The sequence below is a fragment of the Mesoplodon densirostris genome, chromosome 3 (genome assembly GCF_025265405.1).
Source record: "Mesoplodon densirostris isolate mMesDen1 chromosome 3, mMesDen1 primary haplotype, whole genome shotgun sequence".
NCBI lineage: Eukaryota > Metazoa > Chordata > Mammalia > Artiodactyla > Ziphiidae > Mesoplodon > Mesoplodon densirostris.
The window spans coordinates 158,109,158-158,123,800 of NC_082663.1; positions in this window are offsets into that span (position 1 = coordinate 158,109,158).

Here is a 14,643-nt window from a genome sequence, read left to right on the forward strand (position 1 = left end):
CTCAACTACAAACTGGACCACCCAGCACATACACCTATCTTCTCTGACAACCCCCAAGGGAGACCCTTGGAACACACGTCGGCCTTCTGCGATGAAACTTTTGGATGCAGTGTGCGCTGCATGTGGTGAACGGCATAATCCTCTAAATGACCTCAGTAGGCCTAGGTGACTTTGGATGCTCCAAATGCCTAGCAATGCTCAGAGTAAATCTCTACTTTCTTTCGGGCTGGACCTAAAGTCCAGTTTCCACGTCACTCCGAGAGACGTCGAGCAGGAGTCCCCCAACTGAATTGGAGCCCCGGGGGTTTCTTTCAGGGCAGCGTAGCTTTCCATAACGTGGCAGACGCACACGGAACGAAAGCCTGCCAAGAACCGCGGTCCTGAGGCTGCTTCAGAGCTGTGGAACGCTAGCCATAGAGAACACCTTCGTTCCCGACACTTTCAGCTGCATAGTGAGGGATGTTCCCAGAGCTGTGTATCCCTTGCTTGTGCACAGAAGGCTTTGGGCACACAGCGCACTTCCTTGGAAAGAAGTGCCCACGTGAGAGTCTTGAGCGCTGTGAGGCCTACTAATGCTAAAGCCGTCCATTGACTAAGAAGACTTCCTGGAAACTGGTGCACACCTACCTCTGGTAATGTGAAAATGTGCACCGTACCTCGAGACTAGAGGTCACGTTTAGTTGGCACTTGAGCAACAGTATGCTCCTTGGGTGAGCTCCCAGGAAGGAATCGCAAGCACCTGGTTTCTTGGGGAAAAACTCACTGCCCCTCAGAGGCATCTGTGGGGTGAATAGTACCCTGGTGGTGGGGTTTCCAGGCGGCTTGGAAGCTGCAACGAAGTTGCTTTGCAAAGGGGGAACGTCGGGCTTCTCCCACATTCTCCAGTTGCCAACTGGCCCCCAGAGCGCATTGACTAGCACTCTCTGAATGACTACTGGAGACTTTCAGCCACACTGGGCCTTTCTAGGATCACACTTGGTTGGACGCGGGGTGTTTTGCGTGCCATGAATATAGCATTACCCGCTTAATGACTGAGTCAGGCCTAGGTGACTTTGGATCGTCCAAATGCCTCACAATTGTCCCGGTTTTTCTGTACTTTCTGTCAGGCTGGACCTACAGTGTACCTGGCGTCACACTAGAGAGATGACAGGTAAGAGTTGCCAGGACGCACTTTAGGCTCAGGGATTCTCTCAGTGCCCTTCAGAGGGCCTGCACAGAGGGAGAGCCCCGTTGACTGTGATACTGGCAGAAACGATGTGCCGGAGCTGCCTTACAGCTGTAGAAATCGAGCTCTGCAAGCGAGAAGCAGTGCATTGCCCTCCCCTCTGCATAGAAATAGTTGAGCCCAACAGTTTGTTCTGTGTTGTGTGGCTCGGAAAACAAACAGGGGAGTTACAGCGCACACGCTCTCCCACAGAAAGGAATTCACATACGCGACTCTCTGAGGCCGACGGAAAGCCGCAGAGGAGTTAAAGCACTCTATCGAGTCAGGGTTCATGGAGATGGCTGCACACAAAACCTTGCTGATAGGCAACACTCGTGCTTACCTTGAGGCTAGGGCTCACGTTTACTTCGCACTTTAGCTAGGGCAAGCGTGGGATGAGCTCCCAGCAAGGCACTGGAGACCACCGGGTTTCATAGGAGAAACTCTCTTTCTTCACTGAGGCATTCCTAGAGAGGGCTAGAAGACGGGTAGCGGCAATGTCTTTCAGTCAGCCTGGAGGCCGCCACTATCTACCTTTCAAATGGGGAAAATACTGCCCCTTTCCAGGCTTCTCAACTACAAACTGGACCACCCAGCACATACACCTATCTTCTCTGACAACCCCCAAGGGAGACCCTTGGAACACACGTCGGCCTTCTGCGATGAAACTTTTGGATGCAGTGTGCGCTGCATGTGGTGAACGGCATAATCCTCTAAATGCCCTCAGTAGGCCTAGGTGACTTTGGATGTTCCAGTTGCCTAGCAATGCTCAGAGTAAATCTCTACTTTCTTTCGGGCTGGACCTAAAGTCCAGTTTCCACGTCACTCCGAGAGACATCGAGCAGGAGTCCCCCAACTGAATTGGAGCCCCGGGGGTATCTTTCAGGGCAGCGTAGCTTTCCATAACGTGGCAGACGCACACGGAACAAAAGCCTGCCAAGAACCGTGGTCCTGAGGCTGCTTCAGAGCTGTGGAACGCTAGTCATAGAGAACACCTTCGTTCCCGGCACTTTCAGCTGCATAGTGAGGGATGTTCCCAGAGCTGTGTATCCCTTGCTTGTGCTCAGAAGGCTTTGGGCACACAGCACACTTCCTTGGAAAGAAGTGCCCACGTGAAAGTCTTGAGCACTGTGAGGCCTACTAATGCTAAAGCCGTCCATTGACTAAGAAGACTTCCTGGAAACTGGTGCACACCTACCTCTGGTAATGGGAAAATGTGCACCTTACCTCGAGACTAGAGGTCACGTTTAGTTGGCACTTGAGCGACAGTATGCTCCTGGGGTGAGCTCCCAGGAAGGAATCGCAAGCACCTGGTTTCTTGGGGAAAAACTCACTGCCCCTCAGAGGCATCTGTGGGGTGAATAGTACCCTGGTGGTGGGGTTTTCAGGCGGCTTGGAAGCTGCAACGAAGTTGCTTTGCAAAGGGGGAACGTCGGGATTCTCCCACATTCTCCAGTTGCCAACTGGACCCCAGAGCGCATTGACCAGCACTCTCTGACTGACTACTGCAGACTTTCAGCCACACTGGGCCTTTCTAGGATCACACTTGATTGGACGTGCGGTGTTTTGCGTGCCATGAATATAGCATTACCCACTTAATGATTGAGTCAGGCCTAGGTGACTTTGGATCGTCCAAATGCCTCACAATTGTCGCGGTTTTTCTGTACTTTCTGTCAGGCTGGACCTACAGTGTACCTGGCGTCACACTAGAGAGATGACAGGTAAGAGTTGCCAGGACGCACTTTAGGCTCAGGGATTCTCTCAGTGCCCTTCAGAGGGCCTCCACAGAGGGAGAGGCACGTTGAATGTGATACTGGCAGGAACGTTGTGCCGGAGCTGCCTTACAGCTGTAGAAATCGAGCTCTGCAAGTGAGAAGCAGTGCATTGCCCTCCCCTCTGCATAGAAAGAGTTGAGCCCAACAGTTTGTTCTGTGTTGTGTGGCTCGGAAAACAAACAGGGGACTCACAGCGCACACGCTCTCCCACAGAAGAGAATTCACATACGCGACTCTCTGAGGCCGACGGAAAGCCGCAGAGGAGTTAAAGCACTCTATCGAGTCAGGGTTCATGGAGATGGCTGCACACAAAACCTTGCTGATAGGAAACACTCGTGCTTACCTTGAGGCTAGGGCTCACGTTTACTTCGCACTTTAGCTAGGGCAAGCGTGGGATGAGCTCCCAGCAATGCACTGGAGACCACCTGGTTTCATAGGAGAAACTCTCTTTCTTCACTGAGGCATTCCTAGAGGTGGCTAGAAGACGGGTAGCGGCAATGTCTTTCAGTCAGCCTGGAGGCCGCCACTATCTACCTTTCAAATGGGGAAAATACTGCCCCTTTCCAGGCTTCTCAACTACAAACTGGAGCACCCAGCACATACACCTATCTTCTCTGACAACCCCCAAGGGAGACCCTTGGAACACACGTCGGCCTTCTGCGATGAAACTTTTGGATGCAGTGTGCGCTGCATGTGGTGAACGGCATAATCCTCTAAATGCCCTCAGTAGGCCTAGGTGACTTTGGATGCTCCAAATGCCTAGCAATGCTCAGAGTAAATCTCTACTTTCTTTCGGGCTGGACCTAAAGTCCAGTTTCCACGTCACTCCGAGAGACGTCGAGCAGGAGTCCCCCAACTGAATTGGAGCCCCGGGGGTTTCTTTCAGGGCAGCGTAGCTTTCCATAACGTGGCAGACGCACACGGAACGAAAGCCTGCCAAGAACCGCGGTCCTGAGGCTGCTTCAGAGCTGTGGAACGCTAGCCATAGAGAACACCTTCGTTCCCGACACTTTCAGCTGCATAGTGAGGGATGTTCCCAGAGCTGTGTATCCCTTGCTTGTGCACAGAAGGCTTTGGGCACACAGCGCACTTCCTTGGAAAGAAGTGCCCACGTGAGAGTCTTGAGCGCTGTGAGGCCTACTAATGCTAAAGCCGTCCCTTGACTAAGAAGACCTCCTGGAAACTGGTGCACACCTACCTCTGGTAATGGGAAAATGTGCACCGTACCTCGAGACTAGAGGTCACGTTTAGTTGGCACTTGAGCGACAGTATGCTCCATGGGTGAGCTCCCAGGAAGGAATCGCAAGCACCTGGTTTCTTGGGGAAAAACTCACTGCCCCTCAGAGGCATCTGTGGGGTGAATAGTACCCTGGTGGTGGGGTTTCCAGGCGGCTTGGAAGCTGCAACGAAGTTGCTTTGCAAAGGGGGAACGTCGGGCTTCTCCCACATTCTCCAGTTGCCAACTGGCCCCCAGAGCGCATTGACTAGCACTCTCTGAATGACTACTGGAGACTTTCAGCCACACTGGGCCTTTCTAGGATCACACTTGGTTGGACGCGGGGTGTTTTGCGTGCCATGAATATAGCATTACCCGCTTAATGACTGAGTCAGGCCTAGGTGACTTTGGATCGTCCAAATGCCTCACAATTGTACCGGTTTTTCTGTACTTTCTGTCAGGCTGGACCTACAGTGTACCTGGCGTCACACTAGAGAGATGACAGGTAAGAGTTGCCAGGACGCACTTTACGCTCAGGGATTCTCTCAGTGCCCTTCAGAGGGCCTGCACATTGGGAGAGCCCCGTTGACTGTGATACTGGCAGAAACGATGTGCCGGAGCTGCCTTACAGCTGTAGAAATCGAGCTCTGCAAGCGAGAAGCAGTGCATTGCCCTCCCCTCTGCATAGAAAGAGTTGAGCCCAACAGTTTGTTCTGTGTTGTGTGGCTCGGAAAACAAACAGGGGACTCACAGCGCACACGCTCTCCCACAGAAGGGAATTCACATACGCGACTCTCTGAGGCCGACGGAAAGCCGCAGAGGAGTTAAAGCACTCTATCGAGTCAGGGTTCATGGAGATGGCTGCACACAAAACCTTGCTGATAGGAAACACTCGTGCTTACCTTGAGGCTATGGCTCACGTTTACTTCACACTTTAGCAACGGCAAGCGTGGGATGAGCTCCCAGCAAGGCACTGGAGACCACCTGCTTTCAGAGGAGAAACTCTCTTTCTTCACTGAGGCATTCCTAGAGAGGGCTAGAAGACGGGTAGCGGCAATGTCTTTCAGTCAGCCTGGAGGCCGCCACTATCTACCTTTCAAATGGGGAAAATACTGCCCCTTTCCAGGCTTCTCAACTACAAACTGGACCACCCAGCACATACACCTATCTTCTCTGACAACCCCCAAGGGAGACCCTTGGAACACACGTCGGCCTTCTGCGATGAAACTTTTGGATGCAGTGTGTGCTGCATGTGGTGAACGGCATAATCCTCTAAATGCCCTCAGTAGGCCTAGGTGACTTTGGATGTTCCAGATGCCTAGCAATGCTCAGAGTAAATCTCTACTTTCTTTCGGGCTGGACCTAAAGTCCAGTTTCCACGTCACTCCGAGAGACGTCGAGCAGGAGTCCCCCAACTGAATTGGAGCCCCGGGGGTTTCTTTCAGGGCAGCGTAGCTTTCCATAACGTGGCAGACGCACACGGAACGAAAGCCTGCCAAGAACCACGGTCCTGCGGCTGCTTCAGAGCTGTGGAACGCTAGCCATTGAGAACACCTTCGTTCCCGGCCCTTTCAGCTGCATAGTGAGGGATGTTCCCAGAGCTGTGTATCCCTTGCTTGTGCACAGAAGGCTTTGGGCACACAGCGCACTTCCTTGGAAAGAAGTGCCCACGTGAGAGTCTTGAGCGCTGTGAGGCCTACTAATGCTAAAGCCGTCCATTGACTAAGAAGACTTCCTGGAAACTGGTGCACACCTACCTCTGGTAATGGGAAAATGTGCACCGTACTTCGAGACTAGAGGTCACGTTTAGTTGGCACTTGAGCGACAGTATGCTCCTGGGGTGAGCTCCCAGGAAGGAATCGCAAGCACCTGGTTTCTTGGGGAAAAACTCACTGCCCCTCAGAGGCATCTGTGGGGTGAATAGTACCCTGGTGGTGGGGTTTTCAGGCGGCTTGGAAGCTGCAACGAAGTTGCTTTGCAAAGGGGGAACGTCGGGCTTCTCCCACATTCTCCAGTTGCCAACTGGACCCCACAGCGCATTGACCAGCACTCTCTGACTGACTACTGCAGACTTTCAGCCACACTGGGCCTTTCTAGGATCACACTTGGTTGGACGTGCGGTGTTTTGCGTGCCATGAATATAGCATTACCCACTTAATGACTGAGTCAGGCCTAGGTGACTTTGGATCGTCCAAATGCCTCACAATTGTCCCGGTTTTTCTGTACTTTCTGTCAGGCTGGACCTACAGTGTACCTGGCGTCACACTAGAGAGATGACAGGTAAGAGTTGCCAGGACGCACTTTAGGCTCAGGGATTCTCTCAGTGCCCTTCAGAGGGCCTCCACAGAGGGAGAGCCACGTTGACTGTGATACTGGCAGAAACGATGTGCCGGAGCTGCCTTACAGCTGTAGAAATCGAGCTCTGCAAGTGAGAAGCAGTGCATTGCCCTCCCCTCTGCATAGAAAGAGTTGAGCCCAACAGTTTGTTCTGTGTTGTGTGGCTCGGAAAACAAACAGGGGACTCACAGCGCACACGCTCTCCCACAGAAGGGAATTCACATACGCGACTCTCTGAGGCCGACGGAAAGCCGCAGAGGAGTTAAAGCACTCTATCGAGTCAGGGTTCATGGAGATGGCTGCACACAAAACCTTGCTGATAGGAAACACTCGTGCTTACCTTGAGGCTACGGCTCACGTTTACTTCGCACTTTAGCTAGGGCAAGCGTGCGATGAGCTCCCAGCAAGGCACTGGAGACCACCGGGTTTCATAGGAGAAACTCTCTTTCTTCACTGAGGCATTCCTAGAGAGGGCTAGAAGACGGGTAGCGGCAATGTCTTTCAGTCAGCCTGGAGGCCGCCACTATCTACCTTTCAAATGGGGAAAATACTGCCCCTTTCCAGGCTTCTCAACTACAAACTGGACCACCCAGCACATACACCTATCTTCTCTGACAACCCCCAAGGGAGACCCTTGGAACACACGTCGGCCTTCTGCGATGAAACTTTTGGATGCAGTGTGCGCTGCATGTGGTGAACGGCATAATCCTCTAAATGCCCTCAGTAGGCCTAGGTGACTTTGGATGTTCCAGTTGCCTAGCAATGCTCAGAGTAAATCTCTACATTCTTTCGGGCTGGACCTAAAGTCCAGTTTCCACGTCACTCCGAGAGACATCGAGCAGGAGTCCCCCAACTGAATTGGAGCCCCGGGGGTATCTTTCAGGGCAGCGTAGCTTTCCATAACGTGGCAGACGCACACAGAACAAAAGCCTGCCAAGAACCGTGGTCCTGAGGCTGCTTCAGAGCTGTGGAACGCTAGTCATAGAGAACACCTTCGTTCCCGGCACTTTCAGCTGCATAGTGAGGGATGTTCCCAGAGCTGTGTATCCCTTGCTTGTGCTCAGAAGGCTTTGGGCACACAGCACACTTCCTTGGAAAGAAGTGCCCACGTGAGAGTCTTGAGCACTGTGAGGCCTACTAATGCTAAAGCCGTCCATTGACTAAGAAGACTTCCTGGAAACTGGTGCACACCTACCTCTGGTAATGGGAAAATGTGCACCTTACCTCGAGACTAGAGGTCACGTTTAGTTGGCACTTGAGCAACAGTATGCTCCTGGGGTGAGCTCCCAGGAAGGAATCGCAAGCACCTGGTTTCTTGGGGAAAAACTCACTGCTCCTCAGAGGCATCTGTGGGGTGAATAGTACCCTGGTGGTGGGGTTTCCAGGCGGCTTGGAAGCTGCAACGAAGTTGCTTTGCAAAGGGGGAACGTCGGGCTTCTCCCACATTCTCCAGTTGCCAACTTGACCCCAGAGCGCATTGACCAGCACTCTCTGACTGACTACTGGAGACTTTCAGCCACACTGGGCCTTTCTAGGATCACACTTGGTTGGACGCGGGGTGTTTTGCGTGCCATGAATATAGCATTACCCGCTTAATGACTGAGTCAGGCCTAGGTGACTTTGGATCGTCCAAATGCCTCACAATTGTCCCGGTTTTTCTGTACTTTCTGTCAGGCTGGACCTACAGTGTACCTGGCGTCACACTAGAGAGATGACAGGTAAGAGTTGCCAGGACGCACTTTACGCTCAGGGATTCTCTCAGTGCCCTTCAGAGAGACTCCACAGAGGGAGAGCCCCATTGACTGTGATAATGGGAGGAACGTTGTGCCGGAGCTGCCTTACAGCTGTAGAAATCGAGCTCTGCAAGCGAGAAGCAGTGCATTGCCCTCCCCTCTGCATAGAAAGAGTTGAGCCCAACAGTTTGTTTTGTGTTGTGTGGCTCGGAAAACAAACAGGGGACTCACAGCGCACACGCTCTCCCACAGAAGGGAATACACATACGCGACTCTCTGAGGCCGACGGAAAGCCGCAGAGGAGTTAAAGCACTCTATCGAGTCAGGGTTCATGGAGATGGCTGCACACAAAACCTTGCTGATAGGAAACACTCGTGCTTACCTTGAGGCTATGGCTCACGTTTACTTCACACTTTAGCAACGGCAAGCGTGGGATGAGCTCCCAGCAAGGCACTGGAGACCACCTGCTTTCAGAGGAGAAACTCTCTTTCTTCACTGAGGCATTCCTAGAGGTGGCTAGGAGACGGGTAGCGGCAATGTCTTTCAGTCAGCCTGGAGGCCGCCACTATCTACCTTTCAAATGGGGAAAATACTGCCCCTTTCCAGGCTTCTCAACTACAAACTGGACCACCCAGCACATACACCTATCTTCTCTGACAACCCCCAAGGGAGACCCTTGGAACACACGTCGGCCTTCTGCGATGAAACTTTTGGATGCAGTGTGCGCTGCATGTGGTGAACGGCATAATCCTCTAAATGCCCTCAGTAGGCCTAGGTGACTTTGGATGCTCCAAATGCCTAGCAATGCTCAGAGTAAATCTCTACTTTCTTTCGGGCTGGACCTAAAGTCCAGTTTCCACGTCACTCCGAGAGACGTCGAGCAGGAGTCCCCCAACTGAATTGGAGCCCCGGGGGTTTCTTTCAGGGCAGCGTAGCTTTCCATAACGTGGCAGACGCACACGGAACGAAAGCCTGCCAAGAACCGCGGTCCTGAGGCTGCTTCAGAGCTGTGGAACGCTAGCCATAGAGAACACCTTCGTTCCCGACACTTTCAGCTGCATAGTGAGGGATGTTCCCAGAGCTGTGTATCCCTTGCTTGTGCACAGAAGGCTTTGGGCACACAGCGCACTTCCTTGGAAAGAAGTGCCCACGTGAGAGTCTTGAGCGCTGTGAGGCCTACTAATGCTAAAGCCGTCCCTTGACTAAGAAGACCTCCTGGAAACTGGTGCACACCTACCTCTGGTAATGGGAAAATGTGCACCGTACCTCGAGACTAGAGGTCACGTTTAGTTGGCACTTGAGCGACAGTATGCTCCATGGGTGAGCTCCCAGGAAGGAATCGCAAGCACCTGGTTTCTTGGGGAAAAACTCACTGCCCCTCAGAGGCATCTGTGGGGTGAATAGTACCCTGGTGGTGGGGTTTCCAGGCGGCTTGGAAGCTGCAACGAAGTTGCTTTGCAAAGGGGGAACGTCGGGCTTCTCCCACATTCTCCAGTTGCCAACTGGCCCCCAGAGCGCATTGACTAGCACTCTCTGAATGACTACTGGAGACTTTCAGCCACACTGGGCCTTTCTAGGATCACACTTGGTTGGACGCGGGGTGTTTTGCGTGCCATGAATATAGCATTACCCGCTTAATGACTGAGTCAGGCCTAGGTGACTTTGGATCGTCCAAATGCCTCACAATTGTACCGGTTTTTCTGTACTTTCTGTCAGGCTGGACCTACAGTGTACCTGGCGTCACACTAGAGAGATGACAGGTAAGAGTTGCCAGGACGCACTTTACGCTCAGGGATTCTCTCAGTGCCCTTCAGAGGGCCTGCACATTGGGAGAGCCCCGTTGACTGTGATACTGGCAGAAACGATGTGCCGGAGCTGCCTTACAGCTGTAGAAATCGAGCTCTGCAAGCGAGAAGCAGTGCATTGCCCTCCCCTCTGCATAGAAAGAGTTGAGCCCAACAGTTTGTTCTGTGTTGTGTGGCTCGGAAAACAAACAGGGGACTCACAGCGCACACGCTCTCCCACAGAAGGGAATTCACATACGCGACTCTCTGAGGCCGACGGAAAGCCGCAGAGGAGTTAAAGCACTCTATCGAGTCAGGGTTCATGGAGATGGCTGCACACAAAACCTTGCTGATAGGAAACACTCGTGCTTACCTTGAGGCTATGGCTCACGTTTACTTCACACTTTAGCAACGGCAAGCGTGGGATGAGCTCCCAGCAAGGCACTGGAGACCACCTGCTTTCAGAGGAGAAACTCTCTTTCTTCACTGAGGCATTCCTAGAGAGGGCTAGAAGACGGGTAGCGGCAATGTCTTTCAGTCAGCCTGGAGGCCGCCACTATCTACCTTTCAAATGGGGAAAATACTGCCCCTTTCCAGGCTTCTCAACTACAAACTGGACCACCCAGCACATACACCTATCTTCTCTGACAACCCCCAAGGGAGACCCTTGGAACACACGTCGGCCTTCTGCGATGAAACTTTTGGATGCAGTGTGTGCTGCATGTGGTGAACGGCATAATCCTCTAAATGCCCTCAGTAGGCCTAGGTGACTTTGGATGTTCCAGATGCCTAGCAATGCTCAGAGTAAATCTCTACTTTCTTTCGGGCTGGACCTAAAGTCCAGTTTCCACGTCACTCCGAGAGACGTCGAGCAGGAGTCCCCCAACTGAATTGGAGCCCCGGGGGTTTCTTTCAGGGCAGCGTAGCTTTCCATAACGTGGCAGACGCACACGGAACGAAAGCCTGCCAAGAACCACGGTCCTGCGGCTGCTTCAGAGCTGTGGAACGCTAGCCATTGAGAACACCTTCGTTCCCGGCCCTTTCAGCTGCATAGTGAGGGATGTTCCCAGAGCTGTGTATCCCTTGCTTGTGCACAGAAGGCTTTGGGCACACAGCGCACTTCCTTGGAAAGAAGTGCCCACGTGAGAGTCTTGAGCGCTGTGAGGCCTACTAATGCTAAAGCCGTCCATTGACTAAGAAGACTTCCTGGAAACTGGTGCACACCTACCTCTGGTAATGGGAAAATGTGCACCGTACTTCGAGACTAGAGGTCACGTTTAGTTGGCACTTGAGCGACAGTATGCTCCTGGGGTGACCTCCCAGGAAGGAATCGCAAGCACCTGGTTTCTTGGGGAAAAACTCACTGCCCCTCAGAGGCATCTGTGGGGTGAATAGTACCCTGGTGGTGGGGTTTTCAGGCGGCTTGGAAGCTGCAACGAAGTTGCTTTGCAAAGGGGGAACGTCGGGCTTCTCCCACATTCTCCAGTTGCCAACTGGACCCCAGAGCGCATTGACCAGCACTCTCTGACTGACTACTGCAGACTTTCAGCCACACTGGGCCTTTCTAGGATCACACTTGGTTGGACGTGCGGTGTTTTGCGTGCCATGAATATAGCATTACCCACTTAATGACTGAGTCAGGCCTAGGTGACTTTGGATCGTCCAAATGCCTCACAATTGTCCCGGGTTTTCTGTACTTTCTGTCAGGCTGGACCTACAGTGTACCTGGCGTCACACTAGAGAGATGACAGGTAAGAGTTGCCAGGACGCACTTTAGGCTCAGGGATTCTCTCAGTGCCCTTCAGAGGGCCTCCACAGAGGGAGAGCCACGTTGACTGTGATACTGGCAGAAACGATGTGCCGGAGCTGCCTTACAGCTGTAGAAATCGAGCTCTGCAAGTGAGAAGCAGTGCATTGCCCTCCCCTCTGCATAGAAAGAGTTGAGCCCAACAGTTTGTTCTGTGTTGTGTGGCTCGGAAAACAAACAGGGGACTCACAGCGCACACGCTCTCCCACAGAAGGGAATTCACATACGCGACTCTCTGAGGCCGACGGAAAGCCGCAGAGGAGTTAAAGCACTCTATCGAGTCAGGGTTCATGGAGATGGCTGCACACAAAACCTTGCTGATAGGAAACACTCGTGCTTACCTTGAGGCTACGGCTCACGTTTACTTCGCACTTTAGCTAGGGCAAGCGTGCGATGAGCTCCCAGCAAGGCACTGGAGACCACCGGGTTTCATAGGAGAAACTCTCTTTCTTCACTGAGGCATTCCTAGAGAGGGCTAGAAGACGGGTAGCGGCAATGTCTTTCAGTCAGCCTGGAGGCCGCCACTATCTACCTTTCAAATGGGGAAAATACTGCCCCTTTCCAGGCTTCTCAACTACAAACTGGACCACCCAGCACATACACCTATCTTCTCTGACAACCCCCAAGGGAGACCCTTGGAACACACGTCGGCCTTCTGCGATGAAACTTTTGGATGCAGTGTGCGCTGCATGTGGTGAACGGCATAATCCTCTAAATGCCCTCAGTAGGCCTAGGTGACTTTGGATGTTCCAGTTGCCTAGCAATGCTCAGAGTAAATCTCTACATTCTTTCGGGCTGGACCTAAAGTCCAGTTTCCACGTCACTCCGAGAGACATCGAGCAGGAGTCCCCCAACTGAATTGGAGCCCCGGGGGTATCTTTCAGGGCAGCGTAGCTTTCCATAACGTGGCAGACGCACACAGAACAAAAGCCTGCCAAGAACCGTGGTCCTGAGGCTGCTTCAGAGCTGTGGAACGCTAGTCATAGAGAACACCTTCGTTCCCGGCACTTTCAGCTGCATAGTGAGGGATGTTCCCAGAGCTGTGTATCCCTTGCTTGTGCTCAGAAGGCTTTGGGCACACAGCACACTTCCTTGGAAAGAAGTGCCCACGTGAGAGTCTTGAGCACTGTGAGGCCTACTAATGCTAAAGCCGTCCATTGACTAAGAAGACTTCCTGGAAACTGGTGCACACCTACCTCTGGTAATGGGAAAATGTGCACCTTACCTCGAGACTAGAGGTCACGTTTAGTTGGCACTTGAGCAACAGTATGCTCCTGGGGTGAGCTCCCAGGAAGGAATCGCAAGCACCTGGTTTCTTGGGGAAAAACTCACTGCTCCTCAGAGGCATCTGTGGGGTGAATAGTACCCTGGTGGTGGGGTTTCCAGGCGGCTTGGAAGCTGCAACGAAGTTGCTTTGCAAAGGGGGAACGTCGGGCTTCTCCCACATTCTCCAGTTGCCAACTTGACCCCAGAGCGCATTGACCAGCACTCTCTGACTGACTACTGGAGACTTTCAGCCACACTGGGCCTTTCTAGGATCACACTTGGTTGGACGCGGGGTGTTTTGCGTGCCATGAATATAGCATTACCCGCTTAATGACTGAGTCAGGCCTAGGTGACTTTGGATCGTCCAAATGCCTCACAATTGTCCCGGTTTTTCTGTACTTTCTGTCAGGCTGGACCTACAGTGTACCTGGCGTCACACTAGAGAGATGACAGGTAAGAGTTGCCAGGACGCACTTTACGCTCAGGGATTCTCTCAGTGCCCTTCAGAGAGACTCCACAGAGGGAGAGCCCCATTGACTGTGATAATGGGAGGAACGTTGTGCCGGAGCTGCCTTACAGCTGTAGAAATCGAGCTCTGCAAGCGAGAAGCAGTGCATTGCCCTCCCCTCTGCATAGAAAGAGTTGAGCCCAACAGTTTGTTTTGTGTTGTGTGGCTCGGAAAACAAACAGGGGACTCACAGCGCACACGCTCTCCCACAGAAGGGAATACACATACGCGACTCTCTGAGGCCGACGGAAAGCCGCAGAGGAGTTAAAGCACTCTATCGAGTCAGGGTTCATGGAGATGGCTGCACACAAAACCTTGCTGATAGGAAACACTCGTGCTTACCTTGAGGCTATGGCTCACGTTTACTTCACACTTTAGCAACGGCAAGCGTGGGATGAGCTCCCAGCAAGGCACTGGAGACCACCTGCTTTCAGAGGAGAAACTCTCTTTCTTCACTGAGGCATTCCTAGAGGTGGCTAGGAGACGGGTAGCGGCAATGTCTTTCAGTCAGCCTGGAGGCCGCCACTATCTACCTTTCAAATGGGGAAAATACTGCCCCTTTCCAGGCTTCTCAACTACAAACTGGACCACCCAGCACATACACCTATCTTCTCTGACAACCCCCAAGGGAGACCCTTGGAACACACGTCGGCCTTCTGCGATGAAACTATTGGATGCAGTGTGTGCTGCATGTGGTGAACGGCATAATCCTCTAAATGCCCTCAGTAGGCCTAGGTGACTTTGGATGTTCCAGATGCCTAGCAATGCTCAGAGTAAATCTCTACTTTCTTTCGGGCTGGACCTAAAGTCCAGTTTCCACGTCACTCCGAGAGACGTCGAGCAGGAGTCCCCCAACTGAATTGGAGCCCCGGGGGTTTCTTTCAGGGCAGCGTAGCTTTCCATAACGTGGCAGACGCACACGGAACGAAAGCCTGCCAAGAACCACGGTCCTGCGGCTGCTTCAGAGCTGTGGAACGCTAGCCATTGAGAACACCTTCGTTCCCGGCCCTTTC